Raw genomic sequence first — 14,266 nt, forward strand, 5'->3', positions numbered from 1 at the left:
GCTTGTCCCTGTCAGTACCAGTGTGCAGATCGCTTGTCCCTGTCAGTACCAGTGTGCAGATCGCACTATGTACTAGCGTCATAACTAGAGAAAGTTCTCATAGAAATGACGTTCCACGATGATCTCACTCGAGCGCATGATACACGTGACGTCACTGCACCCAATCCTCGCAGCGGGTGCTCAATCCGGATTAGCGGTGACGTTTTAGATAACCACGCCCCTCTGGAGGAGGGCTTGTGAGCGTGTTCGCCTGTGACGCGTTGCTAGGGCAGGCGGAGGTAGTGTGTCCTGTGGGGCGCTCCGTAGTGGGGGGGACGGGACGGATCAGGGATTGCTGTACTCGCTGGTTCCTTGGTTGGGTATTCTGTGGAAGCCGATTGTGTGCGTTTTTCCTGCCGTGCTGCCTATGGACTACAGGGAGCCTCGGGAAGTGTGCCCGGAGTGAGCGCGGAGGGCGCGGACTATGGCGGAGCCGCGGGAACAGTGACAGGTGAGCGGACACGGAGTCCTGGAAGTGCTGTCACTGGTGGGTGCCGCTGTGTTCATCAGGACGTGTCCGGAGAGCCCGGCGCTGGCCGCACACTGCCCGGTACATCCTCACAGCGGGGAGTGGATGGTGGTAACGGGCACAGAGGGTGACGCAGCTCCGCGGTGCAGAGAGCCCGGCACATCGGGGGCTGCCCATACTAGTGCCCTGCTGTGCCCTCTGCTGCTAGGACATCCGGGCATTCTGCGGCTATAGCAAACTTTACTAAGTTACATTGTCACCAGCTTGTGTCCGAGCTGCTTCCTCTTTTCTCCTGGCCTGGTACACTACAGACGGGGCAAGCCCACGGGAGAAAGCCCATTATAGAAGGGGCTACCCCATTACTGACCGGGTTAGACCACTGTGGACGGAGCTACCCCATTACTGACAGGGTTAGACCACTGTGGACGGAGCTACCCCATTACTGACCGGGTTAGACCACTGTGGACGGAGCTACCCCATTACTGACCGGGTTAGACCACTGTGGACGGGGCTAATCCATTACTGACAGGGTTAGACCACTGTGGACGGGGCTACCCCATTACTGACAGGGTTAGACCACTGTGGACGGAGCTACCCCATTACTGACAGGGTTAGACCACTGTGGACGGGGCTAATCCATTACTGACAGGGTTAGACCACTGTGGACGGGGCTACCCCATTACTGACCGGGTTAGACCACTGTGGACGGAGCTACCCCATTACTGACCGGGTTAGACCACTGTGGATGGAGCTACCCCATTACTGACAGGGTTAGACCACTGTGGACGGGGCTACCCCATTACTGACCGGGTTAGACCACTGTGGACGGAGCTACCCCATTACTGACAGGGTTAGACCACTGTGGACGGAGCTACCCCATTACTGACCGGGTTAGACCACTGTGGACGGAGCTACCCCATTACTGACAGGGTTAGACCACTGTGGACGGGGCTAATCCATTACTGACAGGGTTAGACCACTGTGGACGGAGCTACCCCATTACTGACCGGGTTAGACCACTGTGGACGGAGCTACCCCATTACTGACAGGGTTAGACCACTGTGGACGGAGCTACCCCATTACTGACCGGGTTAGACCACTGTGGACGGAGCTACCCCATTACTGACAGGGTTAGACCACTGTGGACGGAGCTACCCCATTACTGACAGGGTTAGACCACTGTGGACGGGGCTACCCCATTACTGACCGGGTTAGACCACTGTGGATGGAGCTACCCCATTACTGACAGGGTTAGACCACTGTGGACGGAGCTACCCCATTACTGACCGGGTTAGACCACTGTGGACGGAGCTACCCCATTACTGACAGGGTTAGACCACTGTGGACGGAGCTACCCCATTACTGACCGGGTTAGACCACTGTGGACGGGGCTAATCCATTACTGACAGGGTTAGACCACTGTGGACGGAGCTACCCCATTACTGACAGGGTTAGCCCACTGTGGACAGAGCTACCCCATTACTGACAGGGTTAGACCACTGTGGACGGAGCTACCCCATTACTGACAGGGTTAGAGCACTGTGGACGGGGCTACCCCATTACTGACCGGGTTAGACCACTGTGGACGGAGCTAATCCATTACTGACCGGGTTAGACCACTGTGGACGGAGCTAATCCATTACTGACCGGGTTAGACCACTGTGGACGGAGCTACCCCATTACTGACAGGGTTAGACCACTGTGGACGGGGCTAATCCATTACTGACAGGGTTAGACCACTGTGGACGGAGCTACCCCATTACTGACAGGGTTAGACCACTGTGGACGGAGCTACCCCGTTACTGACAGGGCTAGCCCACTGTGGACGGCGCTACCCCGTTACTGACAGGGTTAGACCACTGTGGACGGAGCTACCCCGTTACTGACAGGGCTAGCCCACTGTGGACGGAGCTACCCCATTACGGGCTGGGCTAGCCCACTGTGGACGGCGCTACCCCGTTACGGGCTGGGCTAGCCCACTGTGGACGGCGCTACCCCGTTACGGGCTGGGCTAGCCCACTGTGGACGGCGCTACCCCGTTACGGGCTGGGCTAGCCCACTGTGGACGGCGCTACCCCGTTACGGGCTGGGCTAGCCCACTGTGGACGGCGCTACCCCGTTACGGGCTGGGCTAGCCCACTGTGGACGGCGCTACCCCGTTACGGGCTGGGCTAGCCCACTGTGGACGGCGCTACCCCGTTACGGGCTGGGCTAGCCCACTGTGGACGTCGCTACCCCATTACGGGCTGGGCTAGCCCACTGTGGACGTCGCTACCCCATTACGGGCTGGGCTAGCCCACTGTGGACGTCGCTACCCCATTACGGGCTGGGCTAGCCCACTGTGGACGTCGCTACCCCATTACGGGCTGGGCTAGCCCACTGTGGACGGCGCTACCCCATTACGGGCTGGGCTAGCCCACTGTGGACGGCGCTACCCCATTACGGGCTGGGCTAGCCCACTGTGGACGGCGCTACCCCATTACGGGCTGGGCTAGCCCACTGTGGACGGACGGGGCTTGCTCATTACGGACGGGGCTTGCTCATTAAAGACGGGGTTTGGCCACTTTGGACAGGGCTATCCCACTGGGGTTGGTGCTTGCTCATTATAGACTTAGATACACCACAATGGCCAAGACTCCTTTTATTGATGCTTCTTTCTAAGCAATAAGTGACATGTGGATGAGAATGATAATACTGTGTAAAAACAGGAATATATAGTACAGACCAAAAGTTTAGACACTCCTTCTCATTCAGAGTTTTCTTTATTTTCATGACTCTGAAAATTGTAGATTCACATTGAAGACATCAAAACTTTGAATTAACACATGTAGAATGAAATACTTAAAGTGTGAAACAACTGAAAATATGTCTTATATTCTAGGTTCTTCAAAGTAGCCTCCTTTTGCTTTCATTACTGCTTTGCACACTCTTGGCATTCTCTTGAGCTTCAAGAGGTAGTCACCGGAAATGGTCTTCCAACAGTCTTGAAGGAGTTCCCTGAGATGCTTAGCACTTGTTGGCCCTTTTGCCTTCACTCTGCGGTCCAGCTCATCCCAAACCATCTCGATTGGGTTCAGGTCTGGTGACTGTGGAGGCCAGGTCATCTGGTGTAGCATCCCATCACTCTCTTTCTTAGTCAAATAGCCCTTACACAGCCTGGAGGTGTGTTTAGGTCATTGTCCTGTTGAAAAATAAATGATGGTCCAACTAAACGCAAACCGGATGGAATAGCACACTGCTGCAAGATGCTGTGGTAGCCATGCTGTTTCTGTATGCCTTCAATTTTGAATAAATCCCCAACAGTGTCACCAGCAAAGCACCCCCACACCATCACACCTCCTCCTCCATGCTTCACGGTGGGAACCAGGCATGTAGAGTCCATCCGTTCACCTTTTCTACAAAGACACGGTGGTTGGATCCAAAGATCTCAAATTTGGACTCATCAGACCAAAGCACAGATTTCCACTGGTCTAATGTCCATTCCTTGTGTTCTTTAGCCCAAACAAGTCTCTTCTGCTTGCTGCCTGTCCTTAGCAGTGGTTTCCTAGCAGCTATTTTACCATGAAGGCCTGCTGCACAAAGTCTCCTCTTAACAGTTGTTCTAGAGATGAGAAGGTGTGTCTAAACTTTTGGTCTGTACTGTATGTAATAAAATATGGCTATTACAAATCCTCAGCTAGGCACAGCCCAATAATGGCCGATTGATGTCACGTAATCACTTGACCAATAGAAATTCTGCTGCAGGTTAAAAGCCCTCTGGTACCTGAGTGGCCTCCATGCTGGTGATCTGCTCCAGTGGGTGAGGATGTAATGTGTAGATAGGAACCATACTGAAGGTGCTCCAGGCCCATACATTGTAGCCCAATGATGGGAATCCCAATTAGTTTCGCCGACTTTGTGTACGGGCTCTGGGTTTGGTCACGTGTGGATTTTGTAATGCGAGCACATCATTGTCATAGCGTAGTAGTACAGCTCCTATGTGTAGATGCCCAGCAGCCATGATTACCATGCCAGCATTGTCCCTCTGCTTGTGGCCCATCGCTCTACCGTGTACTCTAGGGGACAATATAAGGCTCCATTCACACAAACTGCAGAACCCTGCACATGTGAATGCAAACATACCAAGCCCCATGATGCCCAGCATGACGGAGAGATATCCTTGCTTTAGCTATCTTCCACGTCGTGCCCACGTCTACGGGTGCACTGTGCTCATATGTAAAGTGTAAGGCGGTATGTGATGGTCACATGGCTCCCAGGATGACGTCTCACCACGTTCACGCTCTCCATTATTTATTTTGAAATCATGGCAAAAACCAAACATTCCTGTGATGTGTAACCCAAGTGGGTCCTGACAGCGCACGGTTCTGGAGAGCTGACCTAATGGCATTGGAGACATTTGTAGGGCAGGAGACTTGTGTGCAGAGCTCTCATTTGTGTTCGTGCGTTCTGTAAGATGGAGTGCCTAAGTGAGACTCGATCCACAGTAGAGGCCTCCTGCCCGATCACTGTCCACACAACACGCAGCCATAATGTCTGTGCGGATGAGTCCTGGGGCGGCAGTTGTATATGTGAGCCAAAATAAAGTGGGAGAGCCTCCGATCTCTCCACGGGGGAGCATTTACCAGAGACTTTTACTGACTGCTCAAAAAACTACCCACGGACCTATAGCGAATGGCTGCACACCGTATACACCAGGACACTTATGTACTGTAGGCTCCACTCCTGATTACTCCTGGCAGCCGGGTGCAGTCGCTATTGACATACGAGCAGCTTATGCCTGTGTGCATCGGCACATTGACGTCCTGTACATTGGTCACAGCTGGCTGCGCACACACACCGCACATTGAGCGACACTTTCACACTAAATATTCTGCACCAATATTTGTCAGCTGTATCCAGCAGTGGAAAAGGCGTGAAATTTCCACCTTTTCCATATTTCCACGCCTGGTTTACCGTGTGTGTAACAGCGCACATTGTAGGCTGTTCAGGCTGTGCACACAGCTGGGGGTCCCACTAACCAGAGCCCCCCCAGTATTGTCAGACTGCACCAGATGGAGAGTGTTGCCTGCTCTGATTTGCCTTTTGTTTCCATATTTTCCCTTTTCTGTAAAGGATTAGGATTAATGCTCTTACTGCCTGACTTGTACGAGGCGGCTCCCGGGGAGCACACTCCTGCCGCTGTGGAAGGCACTGCTACGTGGTGATCTCACTATAAAGTTAGATGGAAGCCATAATGTCACTTGTCAATTGTGTGTTGTAGCAACTGGCAACCGTGCCTTCCATATGAGTAACACTAAGGCGTCTCGTCCCTACGAAGAAGTGGCGCTCATCGTACGGTGCCATCATGTCATATACTTGTATTTCGGTGTGACCTTCTCGTCGTGAAGTGCTGAAGGAAATGCTGTCTTGGCTGTGAAATGTGTGATTTCACACCGGCTTGGGTCAGCACGCTTCACAGACAGGAAATGTGAAGATCATGTGTGCCCCTGCCCCCAGCTACATGCGCTGCTGTCTGGCTGCCTTATATATTGTGTGCCCCTGCCCCCAGCTACATGCGCTGCTGTCTGGCTGCCTTATATATTGTGTGCCCCTGCCCCCAGCTACATGCGCTGCTGTCTGGCTGCCTTATATATTGTGTGCCCCTGCCCCTAGCTACATGCGCTGCTGTCTGGCTGCCTTATATATTGTGTGCCCCTGCCCCCAGCTACATGCGCTGCTGTCTGGCTGCCTTATATATTGTGTGCCCCTGCCCCCAGCTACATGCGCTGCTGTCTGGCTGCCTTATATATTGTGTGCCCCTGCCCCCAGCTACATGCGCTGCTGTCTGGCTGCCTTATATTGTGTGCCCCTGCCCCCAGCTACATGCGCTGCTGTCTGGCTGCCTTATATATTGTGTGCCCCTGCCCCCAGCTACATGCGCTGCTGTCTGGCTGCCTTATATATTGTGTGCCCCTGCCCCCAGCTACATGCGCTGCTGTCTGGCTGCCTTATATATTGTGTGCCCCTGTCCCCAGCTACATGCGCTGCTGTCTGGCTGCCTTATATATTGTGTGCCCCTGCCCCCAGCTACATGCGCTGCTGTCTGGCTGCCTTATATATTGTGTGCCCCTGCCCCCAGCTACATGCGCTGCTGTCTGGCTGCCTTATATATTGTGTGCCCCTGCCCCCAGCTACATGCGCTGCTGTCTGGCTGCCTTATATTGTGTGCCCCTGTCCCCAGCTACATGCGCTGCTGTCTGGCTGCCTTATATTGTGTGCCCCTGCCCCCAGCTACATGCGCTGCTGTCTGGCTGCCTTATATATTGTGTGCCCCTGCCCCCAGCTACATGCGCTGCTGTCTGGCTGCCTTATATTGTGTGCCCCTTCCCCCAGCTACGTGTGCTGTCTGGCTGCCTTATATATTGTGTGCCCCTGCCCCCAGCTACATGTGCTGCTGTCTGGCTATCTTATATTGTGTGCCCCTGCCCCCAGCTACATGCGCTGCTGTCTGGCTGCCTTATATTGTGTGCCCCTGCCCCCAGCTACGTGTGCTGCTGCCTTATATATTGTGTGCCCCTGCCCCCAGCTACATGTGCTGCTGTCTGGCTGCCTTATATTGTGTGCCCCTGCCCCCAGCTACATGCGCTGCTGTCTGGCTGCCTTATATATTGTGTGCCCCTGCCCCCAGCTACATGCGCTGCTGTCTGGCTGCCTTATATATTGTGTGCCCCTGCCCCCAGCTACATGTGCTGCTGTCTGGCTGCCTTATATATTGTGTGCCCCTGCCCCCAGCTACGTGTGCTGTCTGGCTGCCTTATATATTGTGTGCCCCTGCCCTCAGCTACATGCGCTGCTGTCTGGCTGCCTTATATATTGTGTGCCCCTGCCCCCAGCTACATGCGCTGCTGTCTGGCTGCCTTATATATTGTGTGCCCCTGCCCCCAGCTACGTGTGCTGTCTGGCTGCCTTATATATTGTGTGCCCCTGCCCCCAGCTACATGTGCTGCTGTCTGGCTGCCTTATATATTGTGTGCCCCTGCCCCCAGCTACATGCGCTGCTGTCTGGCTGCCTTATATATTGTGTGCCCCTGCCCCCAGCTACATGTGCTGCTGTCTGGCTGCCTTATATATTGTGTGCCCCTGCCCCCAGCTACGTGTGCTGTCTGGCTGCCTTATATATTGTGTGCCCCTGCCCTCAGCTACATGCGCTGCTGTCTGGCTGCCTTATATATTGTGTGCCCCTGCCCCCAGCTACATGCGCTGCTGTCTGGCTGCCTTATATATTGTGTGCCCCTGCCCCCAGCTACGTGTGCTGTCTGGCTGCCTTATATATTGTGTGCCCCTGCCCCCAGCTACATGTGCTGCTGTCTGGCTGCCTTATATATTGTGTGCCCCTGCCCCCAGCTACATGCGCTGCTGTCTGGCTGCCTTATATATTGTGTGCCCCTGCCCCCAGCTACATGCGCTGCTGTCTGGCTGCCTTATATATTGTGTGCCCCTGCCCCCAGCTACGTGTGCTGCTGTCTGGCTGCCTTATATATTGTGTGCCCCTGCCCCCAGCTACATGAGCTGCTGTCTGGCTGCCTTATATATTGTGTGCCCCTGCCCCCAGCTACATGCGCTGCTGTCTGGCTGCCTTATATTGTGTGCCCCTGCCCCCAGCTACATGCGCTGCTGTCTGGCTGCCTTATATATTGTGTGCCCCTGTCCCCAGCTACATGTGCTGCTGTCTGGCTGCCTTATATTGTGTGCCCCTGCCCCCAGCTACATGCGCTGCTGTCTGGCTGCCTTATATATTGTGTGCCCCTGCCCCCAGCTACATGTGCTGCTGTCTGGCTGCCTTATATATTGTGTGCCCCTGCCCCCAGCTACATGCGCTGCTGTCTGGCTGCCTTATATTGTGTGCCCCTGCCCCCAGCTACATGCGCTGCTGTCTGGCTGCCTTATATATTGTGTGCCCCTGCCCCCAGCTACATGCGCTGCTGTCTGGCTGCCTTATATATTGTGTGCCCCTGCCCCCAGCTACATGCGCTGCTGTCTGGCTGCCTTATATATTGTGTGCCCCTGTCCCCAGCTACATGTGCTGCTGTCTGGCTGCCTTATATTGTGTGCCCCTGCCCCCAGCTACGTGTGCTGCTGTCTGGCTACCTTATATTGTGTGCCCCTGCCCCCAGCTACGTGTGCTGCTGTCTGGCTGCCTTATATTGTGTGCCCCTGCCCCCAGCTACATGCTACATGCTCTGCTGTCTGGCTGCCTTATATTGTGTGCCCCTGCCCCCAGCTACATGTGCTGCTGTCTGGCTACCTTATATATTGTGTGCCCCTGCCCCCAGCTACGTGTGCTGCTGTCTGGCTGCCTTATATTGTGTGCCCCTGCCCCCAGCTACGTGTGCTGCTGTCTGGCTGCCTTATATTGTGTGCCCCTGCCCCCAGCTACATGCTACATGCGCTGCTGTCTGGCTACCTTATATTGTGTGCCCCTGCCCCCAGCTACGTGTGTGTGCTGCTGTCTGGCTGCCTTATATATTGTGTGCCTTTGCCCCCAGCTACATGTGCTGCTGTCTGGCTGCCTTATATATTGTGTGCCCCTGCCCCCAGCTACATGTGCTGCTGTCTGGCTACCTTATATTGTGTGCCCCTGCCCCCAGCTACATGCGCTGCTGTCTGGCTACCTTATATTGTGTGCCCCTGCCCCCAGCTACGTGTGCTGCTGTCTGGCTGCCTTATATATTGTGTGCCCCTGCCCCCAGCTACGTGTGCTGCTGTCTGGCTGCCTTATATATTGTGTGCCCCTGCCCCCAGCTACATGTGCTGCTGTCTGGCTGCCTTATATATTGTGTGCCCCTGCCCCCAGCTACATGCGCTGCTGTCTGGCTGCCTTATATATTGTGTGCCCCTGCCCCCAGCTACATGCGCTGCTGTCTGGCTGCCTTATATATTGTGTGCCCTGCCCCCAGCTACATGTGCTGCTGTCTGGCTACCTTATATATTGTGTGCCCCTGCCCCCAGCTACATGCGCTGCTGTCTGGCTGCCTTATATATTGTGTGCCCCTGCCCCCAGCTACATGCGCTGCTGTCTGGCTGCCTTATATATTGTGTGCCCCTGCCCCCAGCTACGTGTGCTGCTGTCTGGCTGCCTTATATATTGTGTGCCCCTGCCCCCAGCTACATGCGCTGCTGTCTGGCTGCCTTATATATTGTGTGCCCCTGCCCCCAGCTACATGTGCTGCTGTCTGGCTGCCTTATATTGTGTGCCCCTGCCCACAGCTACATGTGCTGCTGTCTGGCTGCCTTATATTGTGTGCCCCTGCCCCCAGCTACGTGTGCTGCTGTCTGGCTGCCTTATATTGTGTGCCCCTGCCCCCAGCTACGTGTGCTGCTGTCTGGCTGCCTTATATTGTGTGCCCCTGCCCCCAGCTACGTGTGCTGCTGTCTGGCTACCTTATATTGTGTGCCCCTGCCCCCAGCTACATGCGCTGCTGTCTGGCTGCCTTATATATTGTGTGCCCCTGCCCCCAGCTACGTGTGCTGCTGTCTGGCTGCCTTATATGTTGTGTGCCCCTGCCCCCAGCTACGTGTGCTGCTGTCTGGCTGCCTTATATTGTGTGCTCCTGCCCCCAGCTACGTGTGCTGCTGTCTGGCTGCCTTATATATTGTGTGCCCCTGCCCCCAGCTACGTGTGCTGCTGTCTGGCTGCCTTATATGTTGTGTGCCCCTGCCCCCAGCTACGTGTGCTGCTGTCTGGCTGCCTTATATATTGTGTGCCCCTGCCCCCAGCTACGTGTGCTGCTGTCTGGCTGCCTTATATATTGTGTGCCCCTGCCCCCTGCTACGTGTGCTGTCTGGCTGCCTTATATATTGTGTGCCCCTGCCCTCAGCTACATGCGCTGCTGTCTGGCTGCCTTATATATTGTGTGCCCCTGCCCCCAGCTACATGCGCTGCTGTCTGGCTGCCTTATATATTGTGTGCCCCTGCCCCCAGCTACATGCGCTGCTTTCTGGCTGCCTTATATATTGTGTGCCCCTGCCCCCAGCTACGTGTGCTGTCTGGCTGCCTTATATATTGTGTGCCCCTGCCCCCAGCTACATGTGCTGCTGTCTGGCTGCCTTATATTGTGTGCCCCTGCCCCCAGCTACATGTGCTGCTGTCTGGCTGCCTTATATATTGTGTGCCCCTGCCCCCAGCTACATGCGCTGCTGTCTGGCTGCCTTATATATTGTGTGCCCCTGCCCCCAGCTACGTGTGCTGCTGTCTGGCTGCCTTATATTGTGTGCCCCTGCCCCCAGCTACATGCGCTGCTGTCTGGCTGCCTTATATATTGTGTGCCCCTGTCCCCAGCTACATGTGCTGCTGTCTGGCTGCCTTATATTGTGTGCCCCTGCCCCCAGCTACATGCGCTGCTGTCTGGCTGCCTTATATATTGTGTGCCCCTGCCCCCAGCTACATGCGCTGCTGTCTGGCTGCCTTATATATTGTGTGCCCCTGCCCCCAGCTACATGCGCTGCTGTCTGGCTGCCTTATATATTGTGTGCCCCTGCCCCCAGCTACGTGTGCTGTCTGGCTGCCTTATATATTGTGTGCCCCTGCCCCCAGCTACATGCGCTGCTGTCTGGCTGCCTTATATTGTGTGCCCCTGCCCCAGCTACATGCGCTGCTGTCTGGCTGCCTTATATATTGTGTGCCCCTGCCCCCAGCTACATGCGCTGCTGTCTGGCTGCCTTATATATTGTGTGCCCCTGCCCCCAGCTACATGCGCTGCTGTCTGGCTGCCTTATATTGTGTGCCCCTGCCCCCAGCTACATGCGCTGCTGTCTGGCTGCCTTATATTGTGTGCCCCTTCCCCAAGCTACATGTGCTGCTGTCTGGCTGCCTTATATTGTGTGCCCCTGCCCCCAGTCATGCGCTGCTGTCTGGCTGCCTTATATATTGTGTGCCCCTGCCCCCAGTCATGCGCTGCTGTCTGGCTGCCTTATATTGCCGCTCACTGTCTATACCTGAGTTATAGATTTACTGCCACTTGTCACACAAAGCTGACAGATGACTTCTGCGGGACTTGTCTGCTAGGTCCTTGCCCTTGGAAATGTTGGCTGAAAATGAAGCTACCTCTATAGGGTTATTCTGGGCTGATTAGGTACTTGGGACACAATCTAGGGAGGCAGCAGTATGGGAGCGCCACACCCCGCAGGCTGTGCTCCTGCATTTCCCTCTACCGTTCTTTACATTGGAGAGGGCAGAGCTGCCAATTGTTACAGACTGAGGACTTCGCTCACAATGCCCTGTGTGCTTCTAAGGGTATGTGCGCACTAGGCGTTTTTTTCACGCTGCGTTTTTATGTGCGTTTTTGTCTTAAAAAATGCACCCGCAGCAAAAAACGCGTGCGTTTTTACCGAGTTTTGGTGCGTTTTTTGCTGCGTTTTTTCTCACTGCGTTTTTAATCAGTGAACAAATGCCATTAAAGATTGTTGATGAAAAAAAAAAAAGGTCTGATGTCATTTCCTTCTTTAATATGTTCTTCATTGTATGCAGGAGAGCAGACAGCTGCAGAACTAGTGTATGAATGAGAGCAGACAGCAGCTGCAGAACTACAAGGCTCAGCATCCTCCATCCAGGACTGTATGCAAAAGTTTTTTGCCCAAAAAAAAAAAAGAAAATGACATAGGCTTCGCTATATTTTTGTATGCTAGCCATGTACAGCAGGCAGGTACGGGCTGCCCCCAACCCCCAGCTGCCTATTTGTACCCGGCTGGTAACCAAAAATATAGGGAAGCCCTTTATTTTGTTTATTTTTTTTTTTTTTTTTTAAATTTCATGAATTTCATGAAATAATTAAAAAAAAATGACATGGGCTTCGCCCAATTTTTGAGTCCAGCCAGTTACAACTAGGCAGCTGGGGATTGGAATCCACAGTGCAGGGTGCCCATGCTTTCTGGGCACCCCCGCTGTGAATTGAAGTCCACAGCCGCCCCAGAAAATGGCGCTTTCATAGAAGCGCCATCTTCTGGCGCTGTATCCAACTCTTCCAGCTGCCCTGGTGACGGTGGCTCGCTGGGTAATAATGGGGTTAGAGCTAGCTGTATATTATCAGCTGGCCCTAAGCCCGAAATTCATGGTGTCACGCCAATATTAGACATGGCCACCATGAATTTCTAGTAAAGAAGAAAAACAAAACACAACACACAGAAAAATATTTTTATTAGAAATAAAACACAACACAATTAGTGACTCCATCTTTATTGAAATAAAGAACCCCCCTCCGCAGTAATCCTGGGTCAAGGGTCCCGCGCCGTTCAATCCGGATCCAATATCATCTGATGGGTTTGCTGGAAGGCATACCGATCAGATGATGTCAGGTTAAAGGACGTGAATCACATCACACATCAGCTGATTGTATAAAAGCCGATTATACAGTCAGCTGATGCATCAGTAGGAAAAAAAAAAAATACTGAGTCACGTCCGTGCTGATTACCGGCAGCTCCTGGAGCGATCGGACGGGAGTCTGATCCTGTCCCATCGCTGCAGGTGATCAGCTGATAAGTTAAGCCGGCCGGGCGCTAAAAAGCCGGCGACACCGCGAGAATTACGATCAGCTGATGCGTCAGGTGACTGCATCAGGTGATCCATCGCCAGGTCCTGCAGGCTTCGTACGTGCCTGAGAGCACACAGCCGTAGCGGCGGTACCGGGAAGAGGAGCTGGGAGCGGACATGGCACCGGGATCCTGCAGACAGGTGAGTATGACATTTTTTTTTTTCTACTGTTCACTTTTGTTTTCGCCGCTGCCTCCACCTCCCGCCCAGCCATGACGCCGCACGGGAGCTGACATGCACAGGACTGGAAGCGGCGGTGACGGTACCGGGAGGATTCATGCTTCTGTGTTTACCAACAGAAGGAATCCTCTTCCTGTACACGTCACTGTAGTACCCACCCCTTGCGTTTATAGCTGCAGTTTTAGTCATTGAAACGCAGCTATATGCGTTTCTCATTGCGTTTTTGAACATCTCATTGAACTCAATGGGTGAAAAACGCAGAAATAATTGATATGCTGCGTTTTTGTGGGCACCACAAAAACGCAGCTACAAAAAAACGCTGTGTGCGGACAGTAAAAAATGAAAACTCAGACATTGCTGGGGAAGCAATGTCACTGCGTTTTCAGCACAAAAATGCGTTAAAAAACGCCGCTAAAAACGCAAGAAAAACGCCTAGTGCGCACAAGGCCTCATAGCTGCCTGGGTTCTTGGGCTTTCCCACTCTGTGCAGATGCATTGCCACACCTGTGCCGGTCACTGGGTTCTGGGCCTTTGATGCCCTGTAGTTAGTGACGTAACAGATTATTACATGCAACGCGCTGAAGCCATGGATTGTCCTGTCTATTGCTATGCGGCCATCCTGCTGTTATTCCCTACATGCCTCCACGTCACAATTATAGCACTAAAGCATGGGTGGACAGTTAATTTTCCTGAGGAGCCACATGTGAGACCGTGGCTGGTGTGGAGGGTCGAACCAATAGGCTGAAACTAATTTTGTAATATCCTGTCATTGTAAGCGTTTTCTTTAGCGTACTTGTGTGGTTGACCACAACTTTGTGCATGCCTTAAAAAGATGGACATCAGCGAAACGATCAAACAATGTTCTGTACCCTAAACGTTACGAATAAAACCCCACAAAACCAGCCCCCACACAGGTCCAGCATCTGTCACTGGCAATATAGCGGGTTCTCACGTTACTGGTAGAAGAGACTCGGGAAGGAGGCATGGCTTAAACCCCTGAAATAAAATCCAGT

At 53.6% G+C, this 14,266-nt stretch overlaps 1 protein-coding gene across 1 annotated transcript in view; it reads left to right on the plus strand.

The window, feature by feature from the left end:
- The first annotated feature begins 255 nt into the window (after window positions 1–255).
- Window positions 256–14,266, plus strand: part of GALNT1 (polypeptide N-acetylgalactosaminyltransferase 1) — a 224,930-nt gene continuing 210,919 nt past the window's right edge. The window contains exon 1 of the mRNA XM_075314935.1: window positions 256–490. The gene's annotated coding sequence lies outside the window, so the exon portion shown is untranslated. The remainder of the gene's footprint in view (window positions 491–14,266) is intronic.

Source organism: Anomaloglossus baeobatrachus, chromosome 6 (assembly GCF_048569485.1).
Source record: "Anomaloglossus baeobatrachus isolate aAnoBae1 chromosome 6, aAnoBae1.hap1, whole genome shotgun sequence".
In the NCBI taxonomy this organism is placed as follows: Eukaryota; Metazoa; Chordata; class Amphibia; order Anura; family Aromobatidae; genus Anomaloglossus; species Anomaloglossus baeobatrachus.